General features: G+C 41.0%; 1 long non-coding RNA gene across 1 annotated transcript; it reads left to right on the forward strand.

Annotated features, from left to right (window-relative positions):
• Positions 1-12,450: 12,450 nt before the first annotated feature.
• On the forward strand, positions 12,451-23,454 carry LOC144520243 (uncharacterized). The gene is made up of 4 exons (XR_013502195.1): positions 12,451-12,820; positions 12,923-13,052; positions 21,678-21,811; positions 23,134-23,454. It is a non-coding gene; the product is annotated as an uncharacterized LOC144520243 (long non-coding RNA).
• Positions 23,455-23,666: the final 212 nt, after the last annotated feature.

Genomic DNA, 23,666 nt, shown 5'->3' on the forward strand with positions numbered 1-23,666 from the left:
ACAAGCAACGTGCTACTACTAATGATAGCCGAGGCTGAAGTGAATGTCAACAAGCCATTTCTTGTATTTTAGTAGAATACTGAAAGCAGTAGAAACGCAAAAATTAGTACACTTTATCTGTTAATTTATCGCCAAGTAATATCGTTATCGCCATATTCAACAACGTTATCGCATATTTCCCTCATATCGTGCAGCCATACGCTGCATCATGCACGCTGAACGCAACTTCACAAGGGGGAGGGGCTGGAGGCCGCTGGTCTGTGTGCCTTATAAAAATACATCATTGACTGAAGGAAAAAAAATCATTTGGATTTTATCTACCTGGGCCGGTCTCGATCTACCGGGGCGGGGTTGCCCCAAGTAGAACCTATGTATGGGAAACACTGGTATGCAGTCAGCGTTGAGTCAGTCTCAACTGTCTGGATTTCAGCCTCAGACACAATATGATTAATGACTGAATCTGTGTGTGGGCTGTTGGCATATAAATAGCAGCAAACAGAAACACCACTTGTGCTCCTTCACCTGGCAAACACAGACAACAAAGTAGAACAAAGTAAGCAGATCAGTGTCAGACTGATGTACACGTGTTTTGTTTCAGGTGGAAACCAGTTCAGCCATCAACGGCACTGGGAACAAAATGACAAAATCTTTCTGCAGGACACTAACTTCATGCAAGGTCTTCCTCTCCAAGTTACCTCTCATTGAGCAAAGCGCCGTCAGTTTGTCTCCAGGCCACATCTCCACTCAGTCACACAAGACAAGCTGTTTGCATGTGAGGGATCTGCATGCAAGTCCTGAGCTGCTGACCTCCAGAGTTCAGTACAAACAGAGACACAGCTTGCCAGGACAAAAAGTCACAGTGACCTCATTCCTCAGGGGGGAGACTTGCCCAAACTGGGAGCACCCAAGAGCCAATGACAGAAGGGAACTCCAGCCACATGACTCCTAATGTCTAGGATATTTAGGCCAGAGAGGGCTTAACCTGACTGTGAAGCTAGCAAGAATGCACACTGCACTCTTTAAAAGTGAGACGTCACATCTTGATGTCAAGAGGAAATACTGAAGTCCAACTATCAGTGAAGGCTGATATAGTAATACTAGCCTACAAAGACGAATATGAGGAGAGATATCGTCTTACATTTTAGATATTGTAATATCGTGATATGACACGTGTTGTCTTTTCCTGGTTTTAAAGGCTGCATTACAGTGAAGTGATGTACCTTTCTGGACTTACTAGCTGTTCTATTATTTGCCTTTACCCACCTAGTCATGGTATCCACATTATTGATGACTATTTATCAAAACTCTCATTGTGTAAATATTATGTGAAAGCACCAACAGTCAACCCTACAATATCGCCATGGATGTATTTGGTCAAAAATATCGTGATTTGATTTTCTCCATATCGCCCAGCTCTACTCTGCAACAATGGGTGTGTGAGGTAACTTGTAGTCGCTTGAGCGGACAGGGGCCATTCCTCTGCCTCATGATAACTTTTACCGTTTCTGGTCTATTCTGGGACAGCTGTGATTACCGGTGCTAACAATAAGCACATCATTCGAAATAACACGTTACTGATGACTGTAGGGCAGGAAACACTTTGCACAGTTACTCTGTTGGAAATACAACAGAGGAAGGCGAGCAACTCATATTTGCATGGTTAACATAACTACACATACTGAAACAAATGTTTTTCTCTTCAAAATGCCTGGGACCAGTTGTTATGCTTTCTGGACTGAGTCATTATACGACGCATGCGCACAAATGATGTCCAAAGTATGCCGGTTCTTGTCTTCCAAATTTCTTCTAGTACAAGTATTTCATACATCTCATTTCCTGGCAATCCCTTGCTCATGCACACGCCATGATCTGAATCCAGCGCGGCACCACTGACAATGTAAACTACTAGGTAACTAATGAGTGTAAATTCATTTAACGGCTATGGCAGAATAAATACCATCAAAAAATGGGTTTCATACGATGAAATTCTTGAGGATTATAAATTTAGGTAATTTATTCTGCTAATTTATGTACCTTTGCTGAAATAAAATTATGAATTAGTATTTTTATAGTGTGATATTGCTACTTTTACTTAACTGAAAGATCTCAATACTTCTTCCACCACCATTCATGAGTGTACTTATGCATTCAAATGTGCAGCTTATTTAGTGTCAGTGATATCATACATGTGGCACCTATGCACATGAATGCATAAAGAATCTGTTTCACCCACATTAAATGAGTGCTTTGAACAGCGTTGCATAATGCCAGATTGTATCTGTGGCTCTGTGTGCAGCTGTGTGTGCAGCTGTGTGTGTGTGTGTGTGTGTGTGTGTGTGTGTGTGTGTGTGTGTGGTTATGTTGTATACTTTGGCCAAGTGGAGCAGATTACTCTGCCTGGTGCAAAAAACGATGCCAACATAAAATGACCTCATGGCAGTGCAGATGAACTGCAAACAGAGCTACGTCAGTGCCAGACTGATCTCATGAAGTGGCGTGTGACAATGTATGACACGCCAATTCGTATGCCATTATTGGCGTGTTATCAAGACGCATTAGGGCTTTGACTTTTGCCCAAAAATCATATTCGAAGTTTGTTTGTTTATTAATATTCTAATATATTTGAATATTTATTAATACTATTTTGACCATTCAGTAAGGCTTATATTGGTATCAAACTTCGTATATGTTCTGTCCACCAGAGGACAGTGTATCAGTCAGTAGGCGTGCAATGATGTTTTCAGAAGAAAAACACACTGCCACAACAATTTTTTTTAATTTAAAGTCAGACCCTGGATTAAATACAAACAGTATGCTTTCAACAGGAAGGTCGGATATTTCACCGTAGCCTACGTAAGTGGTCTGATGTTTATACTTTTGCGCTGGTTTGTTCGTCGAGCCGCACGTGTGTGTGGGTGTGTGTGTGTTTGTGGGGAGTGTGTGTTAGAGTGAGGGAGTGACGGTGATTACTGGTAGCTTCAGAGCGAGTAGCTACTCTAGAGTCATAGTAAGAGAAACAAAGTGTCTCCCCTGTTCTTTCTGACCACGGTGAAATCTGGAGCAGGAAAAGTTAACCCTCTCCTTGATTTCATGTTGTTTATGGAGAAGGAGAATCAGGAAATGAGTCAGGGAGGAAATGGAATGCTACCACGCTACGGCCGAGCGAGAGTTACATTTTGAAATGCATGAAAAAGCCTCGGAATCTGAATTGAAAACGTTTACAAGCAAACACATTTACCAAAAAATAATGCCCATAACAGGTTCGAAATTCGAATATTAAGGGCTGCCTAATATTCGTTTGAATATCAATTTTTTTTATATATTCAAATTAGATTCGAACATCGAAGTTCGGAGTCAAAGCCCTAAATCAACACCGTTTGGCCTCCATTGACTTACACAGGACTTTCACCCAGGAGACCAAAATCATGTCCCGTGTGTGACGTTTCCTTTCCACGTTTGTTCTTTTCCTAAACCCAACCCTGTTCTTCTTTTCCTGATCCTAACCGGTTCTTCTTTTCCTAAACCCAACCGTAGCCTCGCGATAACACGCCACGTGGCTTTAGAAAGTGGCGTGTATGTTTACGCTGTGACATGGCAGACTGCCGTGCGCTGTGTACAGCGTAGACATACACGCGGATAGCATCAAAATGCGTACAGATAACACGCCACTTGGCTTCAGGAAAGTGGCGTGTATGTTTTTTCGCAAAGTCATGATGTAATGTTGTCAGTGCAGAAATATCGGCCAAATACAGGTAGAACCACAGGACAGACAACAGCCAAACAGAGACGGGCAAGAAACTAGAGAAAGAAAGACGCAAAGAGAAACACAGCAACAGACAAGCAGGACTTGGCACAGTCAGCAAAACAACGCAACACTGTGACAGCAGCCAGACAGTTAAGTGCTTCTGAGTCACTCAAACACTTTTTTTCTGAAACAAAGGGCAGTGTGCGATTTGACTATGGCACCTAACACGACTTACTCGCCTTGTGTTCACCCGGGGAAAACTCTACCAAAATAGCACATGTATTTTCTTCATGCTTTTAGAAGTGGAAGCTCTAAAAATGGTCAGTCTTGCGAAGAAAAACACATTTTCATATGTTGTTCTGCAACAATAATGTTAGCTATAATATTATAAGCCACAGCTAGTGGAGCATAACTATTATTTGCTGGCTATTCTTTGTGATAAATGGTATGTAGGTTTGGTAGGAAAAACATGGTATGTTCCAGCTAATCACAGGGTTGGTGTCATAGACCTTCTAAACTGAGAGAAAGCAGAGATCACCACGAGCATTAGAAACAGTGGTCAGTTACTCTATTATGCATGCCATCACAGCAAGATGATGTAACAGTTGAGATTAAATGTTCCAGCGTGTCTGTCTGTGGCAGCTAGCCTATGTTAGGCACAGACTGTAATATTACAGCCACTGACATCTACAGTATTGTCCCTAATTAGAAAGGATTCCCTTATTTTTTCCCTGGCCAGCTAAATCCACACCGCTAGGATCAAGTTAACAACAGGATGGGCGGACAGAGAAAAAAAAAAGATCCTCTGAGGCTGAAAACATCATGAACCAAACCCCAAACATCTACTAGCACACATATTATAACTGCTAAGTATGGGTTTTTCACAAAATGTCTCGATTCTTATTTTTTTAACCCAAACATTTAAGAAGTACTTCCTTATTGGAGCCTCAGCACTTAAGAAGTCAAACATCAGAGACTACAAAGTTGAGTCGGTCTTAGGGCTGCACGATATGAGGAAAATATCTATTTGCAATTATTTTGACTGATATTGCGATTGCGATATGATTCACGATATTGGAGGGAATGATCATTTTTGTATCATTCTCATTGAAAAAAATAAAATAAATAAATGATTGAAGTGTGATTTATTGCGAGGATCTGTACCAAACCAAGAATTTTGTCTGTAGGATACAATTTGTAGGCCGGGATGTCTCTGCAGCACCACAATACTTCATTTTAGAACGGTTTGACACATGTTTTACCTTTAACAAATATTGCGCCCCCCTGCGATTTGGATATTGCACTAGTTCAGGGCTCCTAGTTCAGCCCTAGTCGGTCTCAACTTTTCGCCGCAGACCCGCTGCGTTTTTTTGCTTGTCCCCTCTACAGCAAATCCTGCCGCAGCCTAAACGCACTACCCCCATTCAAAATGAATGGATTCCTGCGTTTTTTGGCGGACGCCAACGCAGGCTGTCTAACGCAGCGCTGTGGAGATAGGTCTGGCAAGCGAGGCTAGTGTGAACTGACGTACTTAGAGCTGTCTTCTTGTGATTGGCTCACTCAGGACTGATGTTAAAATTTTGTGAAAACAGCGCCTAAAAAAGCAGCCGTTGTAGACATGCATTATTTGCATATGCGCCATCAGTGGAAGGTCTACTCATTCAATTTCAAATAATTCAAAATGAAAAGGATGACATGTTTATGTTCATTCCAATAAAATTCCAGTTCCACTGGAAGAATCAGGAGTTTCAATTGATTTTGGCAAAGCTGCTGATCAAGCTAATCCAAGATCCTGAATTAGACAAAAGGCTCTGTTACCAGGGGAGTATATACAGCCAACATCTTACATGCGCATTACATAAGCAGAAGCCCATCTCCTGCTTTGATACCACTGATGTAAAAGTACATCCCTTGGACAGGACGTTGGTGGGTTGTGGTGGGCCTCTGTCTTCAAAACCCCATAAGCTTCTTTCCAGACATCACCAAGCCCTACTCTTCATCCATTTGATGTTTCCCCTTGTCTAAATGAAAGAAACTAAGTCTCTGCGGATTTTTCAAGAGACAAATGTGAATAACAGTAGGCAGTTCTGCACCACTGCTATTTGCACTCTGTCACGCACTGTTATTACCGTTTGAAAAGTTGCATGCTTTTTCCATTTGAATAGAAGAAGTAAGGTCAGCCGACTATTTTTCTTGTTTTTTTTTCCCAAAATGAATGCTCGCTTACTGAGGGGGCCATAAAGAAAGACTCCACGCTGAGAAGTTAACTGACTTTTCTTGAGTCCTGCAGGATGCACATTCCTGGCCTGGAAATGATTAAGAGTGGAAATTACAAGGTGGTGGGTTTGTTGCTGTTGCCCAAAGTGAACAGCTTTTGCAGGTCTATTATGAGCATGAACCAATTATTAAGCAAACGTAGTCTACTTTTCTCACGTTATATTTAATGTGACAGGATGGCGCATGTAGCTCAGCAGAATGTCGTTAAATAAAAGGAGGCGTGGTCAAGAGAAACAAAAGAAAATGGCAATTCAGTCAGATTATTTGGTCATGTTTCTGTAGCTGGAGCTAACCTTTCACCTCCCAGCAAAGAGGAAGAAAAGAGAGCATAGAACTTCACCCGTAGTCATGATTTTTAAGCAGACTCAACCTGCCGATTCAACAGCAGCACATCTCAGACCTCAACTTCCGCCCCCATGACGTAAATGCTCCAAAACCCAAACAGTATGAAGCATTGTGTGACCTTTAAACCAGACACGACTCATATCATGTAGTACTGAAGTGGACTTCCTCGTCTTATGCAACAGGCATCATGTTACCTCAGATCTTTTTTACATTCTTCTGGGAATCCCATCTAACAGGCCCGATTTCATCAGAACATCACCTCCCCCAGTAAAATCATCTCTGCGGCGGATTACGGAGGGACTGAGGTGGTCTCAGACAGACCTTGTGCATTTACAGACAATGTTTGAGTCACTGACGTTAACGCTAGCCTACAAAAAACTGTACATGGGCATGTTGGAAATCTTTAAACAATAAAGTAAAGGTAGTATATTTTGTTGCTAAATGGAAATAATATTGTCTTTAAACACACAGTCACGTTAACACAGTGTATAAAAGAAACAACATCTTTTGGCTTCTTTACCTAGACTGTAGCTAGCTATATTTCGAATAAATATTTAACCAACTGCAAGGGGCCGCGGAGGGATTTCAAATCTTTGTTTTTTTCACTCAGCCTATCAAACGGCCATTATGCTAACGGTTACAACAAAAGCCACATTTATTGTTCCACATGGCCACTTCCATTATAAAAGACCTACTCACCTGTGTCTACAGCTCTTTTTGGAAGAGGGTGTATTTATTTTCGTGTGTCGAAGCGGGTATTACGAGATACTAGATACAGGAAAGCGTTGGTCAAGAGTCCACGTTCTCTTAATACATCCATGGTCCACTTTCACAAAAACTTTCAATGTTGGCGCGGCTGATACCATGAAGGAACTCCAACCACACTGTCAGAAATAGCTGGCCTTTGTTATGCACGCTTATGAAACGCAGTACAACCTATAAAATCATGAATAGATTAATGTGTTGGAGTAACAGTCGATTCAATGATTGTGAAATGATGAATTCATTTCACGTTATAGTTTATTTCGGATAGACAGTTAGCGCACCCCTGAAATAATCCCACTTTGGTATGGTCGGGTTCCCCCTCATTGGTCAGCCTGGGCCATTTACAGTTTTGGAGGACGCTGAATGCCCGGTACCTTGGTAACCACTTCTTCTCGCGAGAATAAAAGTATGAAACGTCATACAAAATGACTACACTTAAACGTTTTTTTAGTTTTTTTAGTCTTCACTGTCAGAGGTGGTATCTTAATTTCCTTGGTCTGTAGCCAGCTCTGCAGATCCCGCCAGAAAGATTGCACTGACTCCCACAGAAAAAATACATGTTCTAGATTGTCAATTTTCTTCGGAAGAAGAGGAAATGAGAAATAACTTTTCCTTATTTTCTTAACCTCTCCATCTCCAAATTCATTCAACATATGCAGTGGCACTCATACGTGTATGAACCCATGCTAAATTTGACTAAAAAGAGGAATTAAAAAATCATCTTTTGGAAATTGATCTTAATGCCTTCATTTAAAAAATGAGGAAAAATCCAACCTTTAAGGACACCAATTTTCTTTGTGAATGAATAATGTATTGTAAATAAATAAATGTTCTTCCTTAAAATACAATGGGCATACCTAACACCTAACATACCTAACTAACACCTAACACCCCTATGTTAAATTCCCATAGAGGCAGGCAGATTTTTATTTTTAAAGGTCAGTTATTTCATGGATGCAGGATACTATGCATCCTGATAAAGTTCCCTTGGCCTTTGGAATTAAAATAGCCCCCCCCCCACATCATCACATACCCTTCACCATACCTAGAGATTGGCATGGTTTTATTTCAGTTAGCCTAATAGCTGGTTTGATTTGCATTGAGAGATGATTTTATGGAAAGTAACTTTATCAGGATGCATAGTATCCTGGATCCATGAAATAACTGGCCTTTAAAAATAAACATCTGGCTGGCTCTATGGGAATTTAAAATAGGGGTGTACTCACTTATGCCCATTGTATTTTAAGGAAGAACATTTATTTATTTACAATACATTATTCATTCACAAAGAAAATTGGTGTCCTTAAAGGTTGGATTTTTCCTCATTTTTTTAATTATGGTATTAAGATCAATTTCCAAAAGATTTTTTTTTATTCCTCTTTTTAGTCAACTTTAGCATGGGTTCATAAACTTATGAGTGCCACTGTATTTTCTTCTTACTGGGTTAGGGTAATTTTCCTTTAATAGAATAGTTTTAATAACTTTGTTGGTACATTGGAAATCAATTCCTTCGATGCAGAGCTGCCTCAGACTCAGGAGAAACTTTGGAGAACCTAATGTCTTCTCTCACCATTGATTTTTAGAGACATTGGTATAGCTTTCAACCATCTATCATAATGCTTGACATTACATTGAAGTTGATATTTCTCACAAAACTCCTTGTGCTGTAGCACGATTCCATTGCCGTCCATAAAATGAGAAATTGCTCAGATTCCCTTGGATTTCCATTCCTCCATGTACACAGATTTTCTGCTTATCAATATGTATCTATTATTCCAAACTGGAGTATTATGAGGTGTAAAATGATGTTTGTGGATTAACTTCCAATAGAGAAGGACCTGCTGATGGAAAGCAGAAAGTTTGACTGATAATGAATTGCATTCAAAATCACATCGCAGAAGAAAGTCTATTCCACCCATTTTTGAAAATAGTAAACTAGACTTGAACGTTGAACATGCTTTCCTCAGAAATAGTGGATTGGTTGACTGATTGATTGATTGATTGATTGATAACTGCAATTTCTGCTAATCTGATATAGAAACACAACTTTATTTTACAGCTATACTTATCTAGAAAAAATATTTTATATGGGATATCGCTGAGCACAAAACACTGAATTTATTGTTAATATTTTTTTGGTGCGGTACTTCAAAAGAATGTGAATTTACAAAATAATCCCCGCTGATGAATATATTTATAAAAACATTAAACATTTAGAGGTGAATGATGGGCAGGAAGGTTACAGCTCTACTGCAGTTATTCCAAAATGATCTACCTCCTTCATGTTCTCCTCAAAGCGAGGGGGCCAACAGAGGGGCTTGGGTTCAGCTAATGACAAAACAAGCTGGGGGATGATCTAATGTTTTGGCAACAACCTGCTTTAATTAACCAATTCAGGATGACCTCAGCTCTAAGGAGAGAAGAGTATGTTTCCCCCTCTTTCTCCATGTGCGTGCAGAGGAGGATACAACACTTACCACACTGTTCCCACGAGGACAATCATTGTTTTCTTCCTCACAGAACCCCAAGTGTTATTCCTCTGCAAGTCTTCCTTTGAATAAAAGGAGAGGCTAAACTGCTGGAGAAGTGTTGATAAGAGTGAGAGTGATTGCAACAAGTAGCCTATACTTGCCACACATCAAAGAGCAGCCAGCATGCGTGTGAGGCGATCAGAGCACAATTACATTATAACTGCAGGTGTTTGGTGATGATGAATGTTAAGTTTCTATGGTTTTAACGGACACGTGTTCATGAGGATTTTGTTTACTTTATGTAAAAAGAATGTTAAAATGTCTGACCTGTGACCTGTAAACCATTCTGTGGTGCTATGCCCACATCTAACCACTTATCTTGAGGAAATAAGTACGTATAGGACTGGAAAGAAATAGGGGAGGAGAGAGGGACAGACTATCACAGTTGATAGGCAGTATCAGCAGTATAGTATCATCTTTTTTTCCTTGTTAGGATGGAAAGAACATTACACCAAGCTTCTTTTTAATATCTGGCAAACAAAACGTGTCATTACACACCTTGTTTAAAAATCCTTCTCGGAATCTCTTGTTTGTACTAGTGAGTTTGGCACACATCAGTCCACCAAACATCACTTATTTCAATCAAGCTGCTAGTTTTAGAGTGGGTTTACTTGCTTACTGCTGCCCACACCTGATTCGGTATTCAGTAAAGCTTTGAAACTAAATGAGCCCTCTCCTTTAGTTTAATGGGGCCACTGTGTTGGCACATTGGGGATTCTGACGCAACAGGATCTGGCGAATAAAACACAACATCGTCAGCCAAAAGACTTGGCTTGAACCTGCCTAAATGTAATGCAAGGTCATCCACTAAAAAACACTGTGCAGTGTTTTGTACGGTGGCCGACAGGGGCAAACGCCCTGCAACTTAAGAAAACACACGCAAATAGACAAAACACAAGCAAATTAAGAAAACAACTTCATTAATTTGACAACACATTCAGCATTCAGCAAACGCGCTGCAAATGCACACAACACAACCAAATAGATAAACGCGCTGCAAATAAAAAATGATGCAAAAAGAAAAGCACGCAAACCCCCAAAAAAGAAGCGATGCAAAAAGAAAAACAACTTCATTAATTTGACAACACATGTGCAGCATTCAGCAAACGCGCTGCAAATGCACACAACACAACCAAATACATAAACACGCTGCAAATATGAAACGATGCAAAAAGAAAAGCACGCAAACCCAGAAAACAAATGCAACAAAAAAACGCAGCATCCAGATTACACAACGGAAGTTCTCTAGACCTCTAGAGGGAGCAGCTAGTGGAACAGCTGGATTTTCGACCCCACGGGGGGAGAGCGGTCTGCCTTTTTATTAGAGTCAGGTATGGCTGCAGCCTGGAGAACTCCATAGCCTGTATATTAAATTCATATTATTATTATTATTATTATTATTAACATAATATATTAATAATATACAGTCTATGCTCCCGTCTCATGCCATCCCAGCTGGTGCCGTCCCCGAGCTTCGGCTTTTCAAAATAAAAGCTCGCGTCTGGTCCCTATGTCTTTGTACTTTGGTGTGTTGGATGTTTTTGAACTAAACAGTACGGCAATCATGCTAATGAATACAATAACTTTTTCAGCAGATGTCTTACTTACAACACGATGGAGTTAACAAAGCACTTTAGTGTTTATATGGGCGGGCAGGATTTATTCAGTTTGATAAATCCCTCGGTAAATTGGCTGGTTTACTAAACAGGGAGGGACTAGAAATCCTGTCTGTTTTTTGTATTTCAAGAGCAAATTGCTCCACAATATGAGTACAGATTGATCACTTATTTAGTTGGTAACTGTTGTTGTATAATCACAATATTAGCCTACACTTGAGTAGGCCTACTTCAGTAATCTCAAAATTAAACCCTCTCATATAATATGACTTAAACAAACGTCAACATTAAATGCTTATACAGTTTTAAATGTTTTATTACCACGAGTTTACAGACGTCTCTGCTGATTGAGTATCACCTGTGACCTGAGCCGAGACACACCCAGCAAATGAGAGAAAACATATCTCAAACATAGACTTAATATTTACAGTCTATGCAGTTGCTCTCGCTCTCTCTCTCTCTCTCTCTCTCTCTCTCTCTCTCTCTCTCTCTCTCACCGTGGGGTCGAAAATCAAGCTGATCCACTTAGCTGCTCCCTCTAGAGGTCTGGAGAACTTCCGTTGTGTAATCTGGATGCAGCGTTTCTCTGTTGCATTTGTTTGCGTGCTTTTCTTTTTGCATTGTTTCATATTTGCAGCGTCTGCGTTTATCTATTTGGTTGTGTTGTGTGCATTTGCAGCGCGTTTGCTGAATGCTGCACATGTATTGTCAAATGAATGAAGTTGTTTTCTTAATTTGCTTGTGTTTTGTCTATTTGCGTGTGTTTTCTTAAGTTGCAGGGCGTTTGCCCCTGTCGGCCACCGTAGTTTGGATTTCTAAACAGCCTTTCATTTCATGGATGTATACCTCAAAACCATAACATAAAAAGAAAAACATCCATGATTTTGAAGACTTGGCAGAAACCAAGAAAACCGTCCTCAGCGGCTTATAATATTACGAGGAAGGATTTTACAACTCTGCAAAGTAATCACGGTGGCAATCATGTTATTTATCTGCAACGATCTCAAAGTAAACAGAGTGGTATGTAAGGAATGTGTGCCTGCCCGTATTGCATAGCGTTGCATCAAATTTCATCCGGGTCCAACTTTTTTAGCAGGAGCCCACTAAGTTGCCAAACCCACTGTGCCAACCTAGCGGTTCTAATCAAATGACTAGGCGCCCATCAGACGGAGAGCTTTTTGCAGGTTGCAAAACGCAAAGTGCACCCATAGAAATAGAATGAGAGAACAGACATTCCTATTCAAATCAACATAGCAGGATCATCAGGGCGGCATCCATTTGTATGTGCACCATAGCCATTGCAAAGAACTGTGACTGTTGTAGCAGGCTAACTCCCGAATAAACTTCTGTAGAAACAGACTTTTGGCAAGTCACGGACAAACTGAGGGTAGGTTTTGCAACAAACAAGCAGTGGAGTGGTACAAAGAATGGGAAGACGACTTTTGTGCACTATGTCTGCTGCCTAGCTGCTAGAGAGGAATTGAGGATTGCTGGATTTAACAAGAGACAGACAAAAGGAAAACGCCGGCTTTGTGTGGACGGTAGGCCAAAACAGAGTTCTTCAACTAATGAGCGTGACACACTGACGTGTGTTGTCACCATAACAACTAACAACAATCACCATTTTCTCTTGAACGTTCCAGGCTTGAATGCAGGGCAGTTTGTAAAGCAAATGTGACTGTACCAACCTCACCTCCCAGCCCTCTGATGAGGGTCTGAGGTAGTTGACCTTTGCCCTGCTGTCACCCAACAGAGACGAAAACTTCGTCACATGTAGGTTGTAAGATTATGACACACACACACAACACTCTAGGGGCCCTATCTTGCACCTGACGCAGCGCAAAGCCCAACGCAAGTGTCTTTGCTAGTTTAAGACCGACGCAGTTGTCAATTTCCCATCCAGCGCCCACGTCATTTAAATAGCAAATGCACCTGCGCCCATCTTTGCGCCCATGGACGTGTTGGTCTTACAGGGAGGTGTGTTCAGGTGCATTATTGGTGTATTGCTATCTTGAGGCTGCGGGAAGTGAAAAAAACCTGAAAAAGAATGGTCTAAACCTGGTCTAAAGTCAAAAGCGCAGCATTTCATTGTTATTTTAACAGCGAATTAGTAAAATGCACCTAGGCTCGTGCACAGCGCGTGCACACTATGCTTGTTACACACACACAGGGAAGCGCAGCAGCACACAAACATGCAAAAGATTACAAATAAAAAATATTACGGTGCAAATCCGCCATCATAACAGCAATGTGCCAAGGTACAAACGTGCCTGACTTTTAAAGGGAATGGGAGATGATACTCTGATTGGTTTATTGCATGTTACGCCCAAGACACACCTTTGAATTAATGAAGACACTAAGTACAACCCTTTTGAACCATGTGCCGGACTCTTTTTTCCGCCACCAAACAAGCAAAAGTAAGAAGAAAGAAGAAGAAGTGAAATAAATACAAGTAGGTAAAGTTGTTGGTGTTGCTAAAACTGAAGCGTCAGAAATGAAATCTTCATCTTTCAGTAGAAGGAGTGTCTTGAAATGAGACATGACAAAGCGAGTTTTGACTCTACGTGAGGGTTGGCAGATCTTAATTTCATGGTTCCATAACTGTCTTATCTCTTTTATCTGCTACCTGAGCCCTGGGCAATAAAATCCCCCCGCCTTCACACCCACACAACACACAAACTCTCAAGGAGTCAAAAGTATTCATGAACTGAAACAGCTCAGAGCACTTTGCTTATCAATTCATGTTCAGCTTCTTGAGCATTTGCCTAAAAGCTCGTAATTAAATGCATAAACATTGCTGCTTCCCTTCTTATGTAACATAACAAATATGTCCAACCACCGAGTAACACATTTTCCACAGCCTCACATTCGATAAAGAGCCAGTTAAACAGCAGGCTGGCTGTTGTTTACAGCCCCACCTGTGCTGTGTTGATGGTCCTTTCAATGACTTCCAGTTAAGGAGGAGAAAGCTCATGAAGGGCTCAGACTCTGACCCTCGGTCGAACCGCTGGAGTTCAGAGACGAGGAAATCATTCAGGGGCCCCGGAAGACACAACGTCATCGGTTGCTGTGGTTGTTTTTGGCTACACAGTAAAGCACGGAGTAGAGTATATGCGCACACTCTTACCGTATGTGCTGTGTTGTTATTGCATGATGAGTTGTGGATTATACTTTACAGTGGCCTTCAGTATTTCCTTCAAAGAGGTTTCTCAGTAATGATGCTTTTCGTAGAGTGGGATTCTGTATAAATATTAAACGTATTAATTTAGTTTCTGGCAATGTGGGGGCAGTGTAAACAACACTGACATATTGTCACTTTTCTAAAGTTGTCATGGTGAACATGTTAACTTGTTAGCCAACAGTTTCCCATATTCAGCTGATGCAGAGCAACATTAGCATTCATTTAAAAGCATACTATGCAGGATCAATGACAGAGACAGAGAGAGAGAGAGGGAGCAGTAGTGGTGGAGCGAGCTAGAGAGTGGATAAAGAAAGGGAGCTGCGTTAGTGAGAACAAAGCAGTGAATCAGAGGAATGAAACGGATTTTGTGTGAAGGCAGCCAAAGCGCACACTTTATCCTGTCCGCTGTGGCCTCTCTGCTCTGCGTGTGTGTGGCTCACCCCTCCCTCGGTCCTACGGACATGCAGCTCTTTATACATCCATGACACAGACAGAAAGACAGACAGCAATGTCACATGTTTGCTACGTTTTTATGGTTTTTATTGAGTCCTGCCCTCACATTCTCTGTGCTGTTACTGGCTGAGGGCTACACACCCACTGCTTAAGGATGATGCCCAGAAAACGTCCCACACACAGCAAAAAAAGAAATAAAGAGAAAATACAGACATAGGTGTCTGCCAACTCCTGAGGGAAATATCTGGCTCTTGAGCTGCTAAATGCTCCACTATGTTCACTAGCTAGTTGCCATACAAAATGTCAAGTCAATCAATCCAACAGGTGTTGAGCAACACTAAAACACTAAAAGTCTCAGAGCTAAGAGGCTTGATAATTCTCTGTGGCTTCATCAACACAAATAACACCTTTCACATGACACATAGTCCTTTCATCCGTTGTTAATATAAAAATATAGAGCAGCTTTAAAATTGCATGCTAAAAACATAAAAACAATCTATGAAGAGGCAGAGAGAGGATAAAAGATATTTGTTCACATTGATTCCTAAATTCTTATCATCACATCTTCATCCCAGTTTCAGAAAACACTATTCTTTAAACAGGAAATGTGGCCGGGTTGGCTCAGTTGGTAGAGCAGGCGCACATATATAGAAGTTTACTCCTCGACGCAGTGGCTGCGGGTTTGACTCCGACCTGCGGCCCTTTGCTGCACGTCATTCCCCCTCTCTCTCCCCTTTCATGTCTTCATCTGTCCTGTGGAGTTAAAGGCCTAAAATGCCAGGATATAAACAGGAAACATACTGTATGAAGGTCTGTTTAAAATAAAAGAGACTTCCCTAGAATGCACTTCCAAATAGAAAAAGAACAAACAGTGTGAACAAACAAAGGGAAGTTAATAGTAAACATGCTTTTCCCTATAAGACTTTTTGCTCAGAACGGTGAGGGAGGAGGACACCATTACAGAGCCACGTCTTTCTCTATCACTCTGCTGCTTACAAGTTCCTTGGAAGCATTTTGCGAGTTCACCTTAAAATACCTCACAGCCAGTCAACGCATCCAACAGGATTAGTGAGGTGAAACAGGTATTTTACTGTGAACTCTACCTTTATCTTCTTCCGTCTAAATAAGTCGACTCAGATGCTGATTTGTTTTTTTTAATAAGGTGCCTTCAACATGTAAAAGTAGGTTCTGCTGATGTAGCTCTTATATAGTATACTCATTGTACTGTGCATTATTTTACTACAATATGAGTATATTCAACTTTGCTTATGTGAAACAGCAAAACTGCATCAAAATGCAAAAATCAAAAAAATCATATGCAAATGATAATAATACACTTTATATATAGCACTTTTCTTATTGTTACAAAGTGCTTTAAAAAAAGAAGAGAACACCAGGCACAAGGCACATAATATATGAGCTAGCTAGGCCAAAGGAAATGAGCAAAGAGGAAGTAAAAACAATAAAAATAATAAGAACAAATAAATAAGAATAAAAACAGTGTATATAAAAACATTCATCCAATCAACATTTCCAAAAGCTTTCACAAAGAGGAAAGTTTTAAGAAGAGATTTGTAAGAAGCTAAATTAAGCATCCATCCATCCACATCCCTCCTGGGGGGCAATTTCACGCAAATGCAATCACAAATGTTGTCTAGAAAATGGACAGGTACTTCCAGAGGAATATTGAATCAAAATAAGCATGGAGTACAATATCCAGTCAGCTTCTTTCCTGGAAACATATGGTTTCCTTCTCACCTTGACCGTTTATGTTGATTTGTGTTGTTTTTATCGTCTCTTTCCATCAGGCATAAGACCATTGAGCTATTTATACGGCTGGCTTCCTGCTATTCAGAGGCCGTTAGGCTACTGCTGGAGAAGGGCCTGGCCTGGATTCAGGTAGTCCATCATGACTGACAGCTCCACTCTCTAAAGCCTTCCTCTTGATTCATCCAACATGATTTCTCACTCCTCATCAACTCTCTGCAGTTTCCTTCGCACAACTATTTATGGAACTTCTAAGAAAGTTGGAGTTAAAAAATAACAGCATTGCTTTTGTTGACTTCTTATTGGAATCTACGTGATGAACACTTCTGTGTGAAGGATTTGTTCCTGGAAATTGTACTGTTGTTATTTATTTGATACATCGTAAATCAAACACAGACAAGAGGGAGTATCAAGACTTATCTCTATTCAAGCCAAGTGTTAAGGGATAACAGTGAGTGAATAATTACACTCAAAACCAGTCTTGTATAAAGTACTTGAAAGCAATACTTGAGTAAAAGTACAAGTATCTTACCAGCTGCTTGGCAACAAACAGGCATTAGGTCACCAACTGGGATGGAGCGTGCAGTATCTTGGCAATTTAGGAGCAATGATTTGCCAAACCTGCTTTTTTCCAGTGTAACAAATTTCTTCTGATTTTATTTTGTAGTAACGATTAACTAAGATGCTTAAAGGAGATGTAGTGGAGTAAAAGTATACATTTTATTTAGGAAATGTAGTGGAGTAAAAGTAAAAGTTTCCGGAAATATAAATAAAGAAGTAAAGTACAGATACGTGAAAATTCTACTTAAGTACAGTATTGAAGTATTTGTACTTTGTTACATTACAACACTGCTCAAAACTGAGAAATGAAACAGGACAAACACTGTAAGGCAAAACCAAACAAAAATGACAGCAAAAGGGGACAAACTGTGAGAGAAACACGATTGGGTGAAGTCTCGAGCAGCAGAAGTCTGGTTTGCCTTGGCGCTGCAGTTAAAGTGTGAGTTGCGGACAGAGCATTGGCCCTAGCAGCAGACGAGACTTCCAGCAGAGCCAACCACAGCGTTCCTCTGGGTTTTATAATGCTAGTGTAAAGCTGTGTTACCTCCACTCAGTGGAATGTGAGAAAAACGGAAAAACTGACACACACATATAAAGAGGCAGTTGCTAAATAACTACATTCAGCTCCTCCATGAGCTCATAATAAAGTCAACAAATGTCTACTCACATGTGGCAACAACCACTAAGACATGGACATGCTCACTTGGTTCCTGTTATTTACTGGGTAGAAAACACATTTTATTTCAAGATATGGTTACAACTCAATATACAGTACTAAATGCAAACTATAGTCATAGGACTGTCCTCCACCGAAAAACGCCTACATAAGTTGTTTGTTCAAGCAGCAATTACGACTCATGTTTATGTTTACAATGGCGGCGACCTCTAGTGTTCGTAGTAAAAGCAGGAAGTAAGGTGACGAAATATAAAGTGGGATTTATGCTTTTGCGGGGGCTCTACGCAGAGCTTACGCCGTAGCCTACGTAAGTGACCTGAGGTTTATAGTTGTGCACTGGTGTCTGCGTCGTTCTAGCATATCTCTTTAAGAGAGTAGCAGGGCCGGCATGTGTGTGTGTGTGTGTGTGTGTGTGTGTGTGTGTGTGTGTGTGTGTGTGTGTGTGTGTGTGGGTGGGGGTAGAAGAGAAGTACCTGAAGGCGGAGAAACAAAGTGTCTCCCCTGTGCTTTCTCACCACGGTCGGAAATTTGTAGCAGGAAAAGTTAACCCTCTCCTTGATTTCATGTTGTCCAGGCGGAGAAACCAAAAAAATGAGTAGAGGAGTAGAGAGAGATGCAACGCTACTAAGCCACAGCCAAGTGGACCAATCACTGTTGTGGCTTGCGTCTGCTTTGCTGCGAAGTGTAGTTACAATTTTTGAGAGGTGCACGTCAGGGGTCCATTTCTATACGTACCTACGGCGTGGGTTTAACACCGGACCATAAATTGGGCTTTAGAGTCAGGCCCCCAGGAAGTGCGCCAGGCTTTGAAGCCAATTTGAGAAAGTAGAAAAAGGTTGTGTTCTTTGTAGTAAAGATGGAAATATATAACATTATTAATTATTAAGTGTCACGTCTCCACCAAAGAATCTAAACTTGATTATAGGTGTATTAATAATGAAGCAATTTCTAATTTGTTTATTATGCTACCATTATTATTATTTGCACATACGACAAGATGTCAAGCTGCCAAAAAGAAGCACTGCATTAAAAAGAAACAAGACTAAACCCTGAAGAGAAGTATACAAAGAGGTAAGAAAACAGGCTTCAAACTGTTTAGCTGAATATGCATACAATTGGTCTTCACTTATGGGCTTATGTGTACAATATGTTGAGTTTGTGCATGTGTGTGTGTGTGTGTGTGTGTGTGTGTGTGTGTGTGTGTGTGTGTGTGTGTGTGTGTGTGTGTGTGTGTGTGTGTGTGTGTGTGTGTGTGTGTGTGTGTGTGTGTAGGGTGAGGCCAGCAGGCACGTGTGGGGGTGGAGGGGTAAAGGTCAAGGTTGACAATTTCAGGTCAGTAGATCACAGAGTTGAGACAGATGGTGATTTAGCAATGTTTGGCAGCAGGTTCCCTCAGGGACATCACAGACACCATTGGGGTCCCACATGCAAGTCAACCGACATAAAGACGAGGGGAAAAGAGCAAAGTGTTGAAAATGTGTAGATTAAAAATAAGAAAACAACAAAAAATTGGGTAGCAAATAAAAGGAGGAAGGTTTTTCCTATTTTCTTTTGCTGACATGTCTCTTTAAAATGATTGACTTGAGTTGACAGCAATACAAATGGCAGGCTCTGACCCTTGCTTTTCCTACTGTTGGCTGCTTGTATAGGGTGACCAGACGTGGGACAGTCCCCGGTTTCGGTGACCTGTCCCCGGCTGGAGCTGTGGCTGACAGACCCGAAATTGGAATGAAAGAAAGAAAACATTGACCAAACATATAGTCGCGCTGACTCGCGCACCCTACACGCGCAAACTCGAGCCAGAGCAAGCGCTGCTCAGAGCTCAGAGATGTTCTAGAATGTCCATATTTTACGATGCTAAAATTACTGTTTATTTACATGGAGTCTGGTGGGTTTAGCGAACGCAATTTTGCGGACTTTTTATCTTTAAAAAAAGGATCTTACTCTAACAGAAAGATCAACCTCCTTAGAAATCCTTTCCATAATGTGGTCAGACACTTAGAATATTAATCGGAGTCTGTCAGTGGCAAAACTGGGACTTTTATGAACGTAAATACAAGCTGGACAATTGACGTCCTATTAACTTACATTGTAGCTTGTTTCGCCGTTGCCGACTGAGGCGATCTCGTTTAATACTGGATTAATGTAAAAGGAAAATATTTCCTCAATAGTTTTAACTGTATCCGATACTCAATGAGCTGTTGCAGAAACAAGCCCAGCGTGAAGCAATAAAACAAAAGCTGTCAGATAAATGTAGTGCAGTAAACATTACAACATTTCCCTCTAAGGTGTAGTGGAGTACAAGTATGAAGTAGTAGCAGGGGCGATTCTAGGATCAGACCTTTAGGGGGGCTCAGCCCCTAATGAGACCGTGACAAGGATATAGTGCATGCAAAAGTGTTAATCTGCGCCATGAAATTACCAACTTCTTCACAACCGCACACCTGCTCTCCCTCTGACTCAGCCAAAGGCGTGAGTCTGGCACAACCACCTCAACCAGAATCTAAGTTTTCCAATGATATTAGTGCCAGGTTTGCGAGAAAATTAACATTGAACTTACATGAAATGTTATCATTCTTGCATTCTGCATAAATCTCTGCACACCATTACTCTCTGTGAAATATTTCACAAACTCTTCACTCAACACATGCATCGATACAACAAGCGGTCCCTGAGTAATCCGGTTTTGAAATTGCAACAAAATTTCTACATGGTCTCCAGTTTTGGGCCAAAATTATAATGTATTCTCATGTAAACTATTTATGTCAGCACAGACATTTTTGTAAATTGCTTAGCCAGTGTATCCCACCATAATGGTTATTATATTGCCAGATTCCAGACAATCCCACTTACTTATATATATCCCACTTACAAATATGAATATATATTTATACTGGAATACTTCCTAGTGACATTAATGCAAAAATATGAAGAAAAAACTATTCAACCTGTGTGTGCATGGTTAAAATTCTGAAGTGCAAAATAGTTCAGGCTACAGCACAAATACAGTATTTACATCCATAGATAAGAACCAAGTCTTACCTCTGAATTTCTTTTCAAAGTGCACCAGATTGATGCCTTTAAACGTTAAAATAGACTAAATGTTCTTTTTTGTCTCAGAAATCTGGTCACCTTATGCTTGTAACAATCCTATATTTCAATGGCAATAACAGCATTTAGTTGTGTCACTATAAGGAATGTATATGTATGGAATAGTTAGGCAAATCAGCTTATTCGCTCTCTTGCCGAGAGTTAGATGAAAAGATGGATACCACTTTCTGTCATACTCAGACAAATATGAAGCTACAGCTAGGAGATAGTTAGCTTAGCTTAACATAACAACTGGAAGCAGAGGAAAACAGCCTGGCTCTCTCTGAAGGTAAAAAAAAATTACTTCCTGGAACCTTCCTGGCACGTAACCCCTCACAAAACCACAATTTGCTAATTTTGTACGGATTAAACAAACAAGATATAACGTGTTAATTAGTGTGCTTTAGAGGGGCTCGCTCATATGCTGATTTTGCAACCTTTGGACAGAGCCAGGCTAATGCTAAGCTTAGCTAACTAGCTGCTGGCTGTAGCATCATATTTTAACTAATTTACCAAAAAGACTGCTAAAGTCAAAGACAAGGCAGCATTAGTGCAAATCTGTGCCAAAGGATAAAGAAAACTCATAAATAAGATAAATCTAGCTATTTTCTATGCTTCCCTCCCTTTTTCCTTCATCCACTTTACCACGACCACTTCCCTTCTTTTGCAGACAACCAGCTGCTGCCCCACACCTCCATCTGAGCGAGGGATGGTCCCCAGAGAGGAAAAGAGGGGATGGAGGTAGACAAGAGGTGGAGGACGAAGGGCTGGCAGGAGGGAGCGGATGGGTGTGACTAGACACAGGTCAGACCTGCATGCCCCGGGATCTTTTGTGTTAAATCCCCCCTCCGTCACCACTACCACTGTTTTTATAACACACACACACACACACACACACTCCACTGCTGCCTTTGGGGGTCCCAGTCCAACAGACCCCCACCCACACACTCATTATGGGGTTTAACCATGGGCAAATGATATAGGGTTTGGGTTTAACAGCAGAGTCGGGGTCAGAGCCCAGGGGAGAGAAAACTTCCCAACCTCCACCCTCGACACACACACACACACACACACACACACACACACACACACACACACACACATACATAAACACACACACACACACACACACACACACACACACAACCATGGGACACCATGCTGTCATCCTCTCTCTCTCCAACTGGCCTCAGAGTATTCCTCTGTCTCTCCCTTCTCCTCTACCCATTTTAAAGTTTATGATTTGTTTTTGTTTTTAAGAAAAAGTGCTGCCTCAAACACATTTTATGTAATTAAAGAAAAACAGGTCACACAACTTCACTTTGTTTCCACAAAGCAGCTGCCATTAGCAAACAGCGATAATGGTAATCTCTTAACACATGACTTGGATACGGTTTGGTGCATTGAAATGGCTTTGCAAATGTATACTTTTGGGGAAAAGGACAACAGAGCAGACTCTAGCTGTTTGGTGCAAGTGGAAGAGGATTTAACAGTTTGACAGTGCATGCGCCCTTAAATTAGGCATTTAGTGCCATGCTGAGGGAACTATGACAGGAGGACCAATGGCTGTTGATGAAACAAAGTTGTGATATTTGGGACAGTAAAGGACAATAATTCTACCCACTTATCAATCATACAACTTCAATTCCACCACTCCTCTAATTATCCTTTTTCCTAAACAAATATTTTACTTACATTTATTACTTATTACTTTATTACTTTCTTGCCGGGAGCTAGATGAGACTATTTACTCATGTCTACAGTAAATATGAATCTAGAGCCAGGAGACGGTTAGCTTAGCTCAGCATAAAGACTTTCAGGGGTTTGTGACACAAATGTATTCACCGTTTTACAGCCATACCTTTTACATTGATGTGAATGGAAGCAATGCTTTTTGGGCCAGTGTGTGTCATGTGATGAATGTGGAAGTGGCAATAATTCCCCATGAGGCCATTACGCCATAATTGCTTCGCAGCCCTCTGTTTCTGGGGGCTTTGGCTGGACTTACTGGATTCATGGAGTCTTCGTTGGTTGCCAGCAACCCCACAGTGACAACAGGACGCCAGAAAGTTGCTGCACCTACAGCAAAGCAGACGACACCCAACTAATTCTCTCTTTATCCCCAGTCTGAAATGCAGGTAGCAGCACGTATCTCTGCCTGTCTGACTGGCATCTCTTATTGGATGCTGCCCGCATCCACTTCAACACACTAATCCTGCATAAAGTGCCATGAATGGAGCAGGCCCAGCTTACATCCAGGACGTGGTCAAACCTTACACCCCCAGCCCGACCACTCAGCATCGGCCAACGTGCTTGCTGCTCCGACACAGCGAGGGACACCCAATCACTCAACGAAATCCAGACTGTTTGCCGTCTTGTCCCTTACAAACTCCGGTGGAACAAGCTCCCCATTGACATCAGGATGGCTGAAAGTCTACACATCTTCTGCCGCAGGCTAAAAATAAAAAATACATATCTTCTGACTGCACATTGGATAAAAAAAGAAATAAAAACTTGCACTTCCAGTTGCACTTACATGTGTGACTCTTTGTAGTTTGGTTTATTTGAAGGTAATGTGCTTGCACTTGATTCTTGCTGTCCGGAGTTTGTACCTTCATGGTTAAAAGCACTTAATTGGAAGCTGCTTTGGATAAAAGCG

The sequence above is a fragment of the Sander vitreus genome, chromosome 7, assembly GCF_031162955.1.
Source record: "Sander vitreus isolate 19-12246 chromosome 7, sanVit1, whole genome shotgun sequence".
Classification (NCBI taxonomy): Eukaryota; Metazoa; Chordata; class Actinopteri; order Perciformes; family Percidae; genus Sander; species Sander vitreus.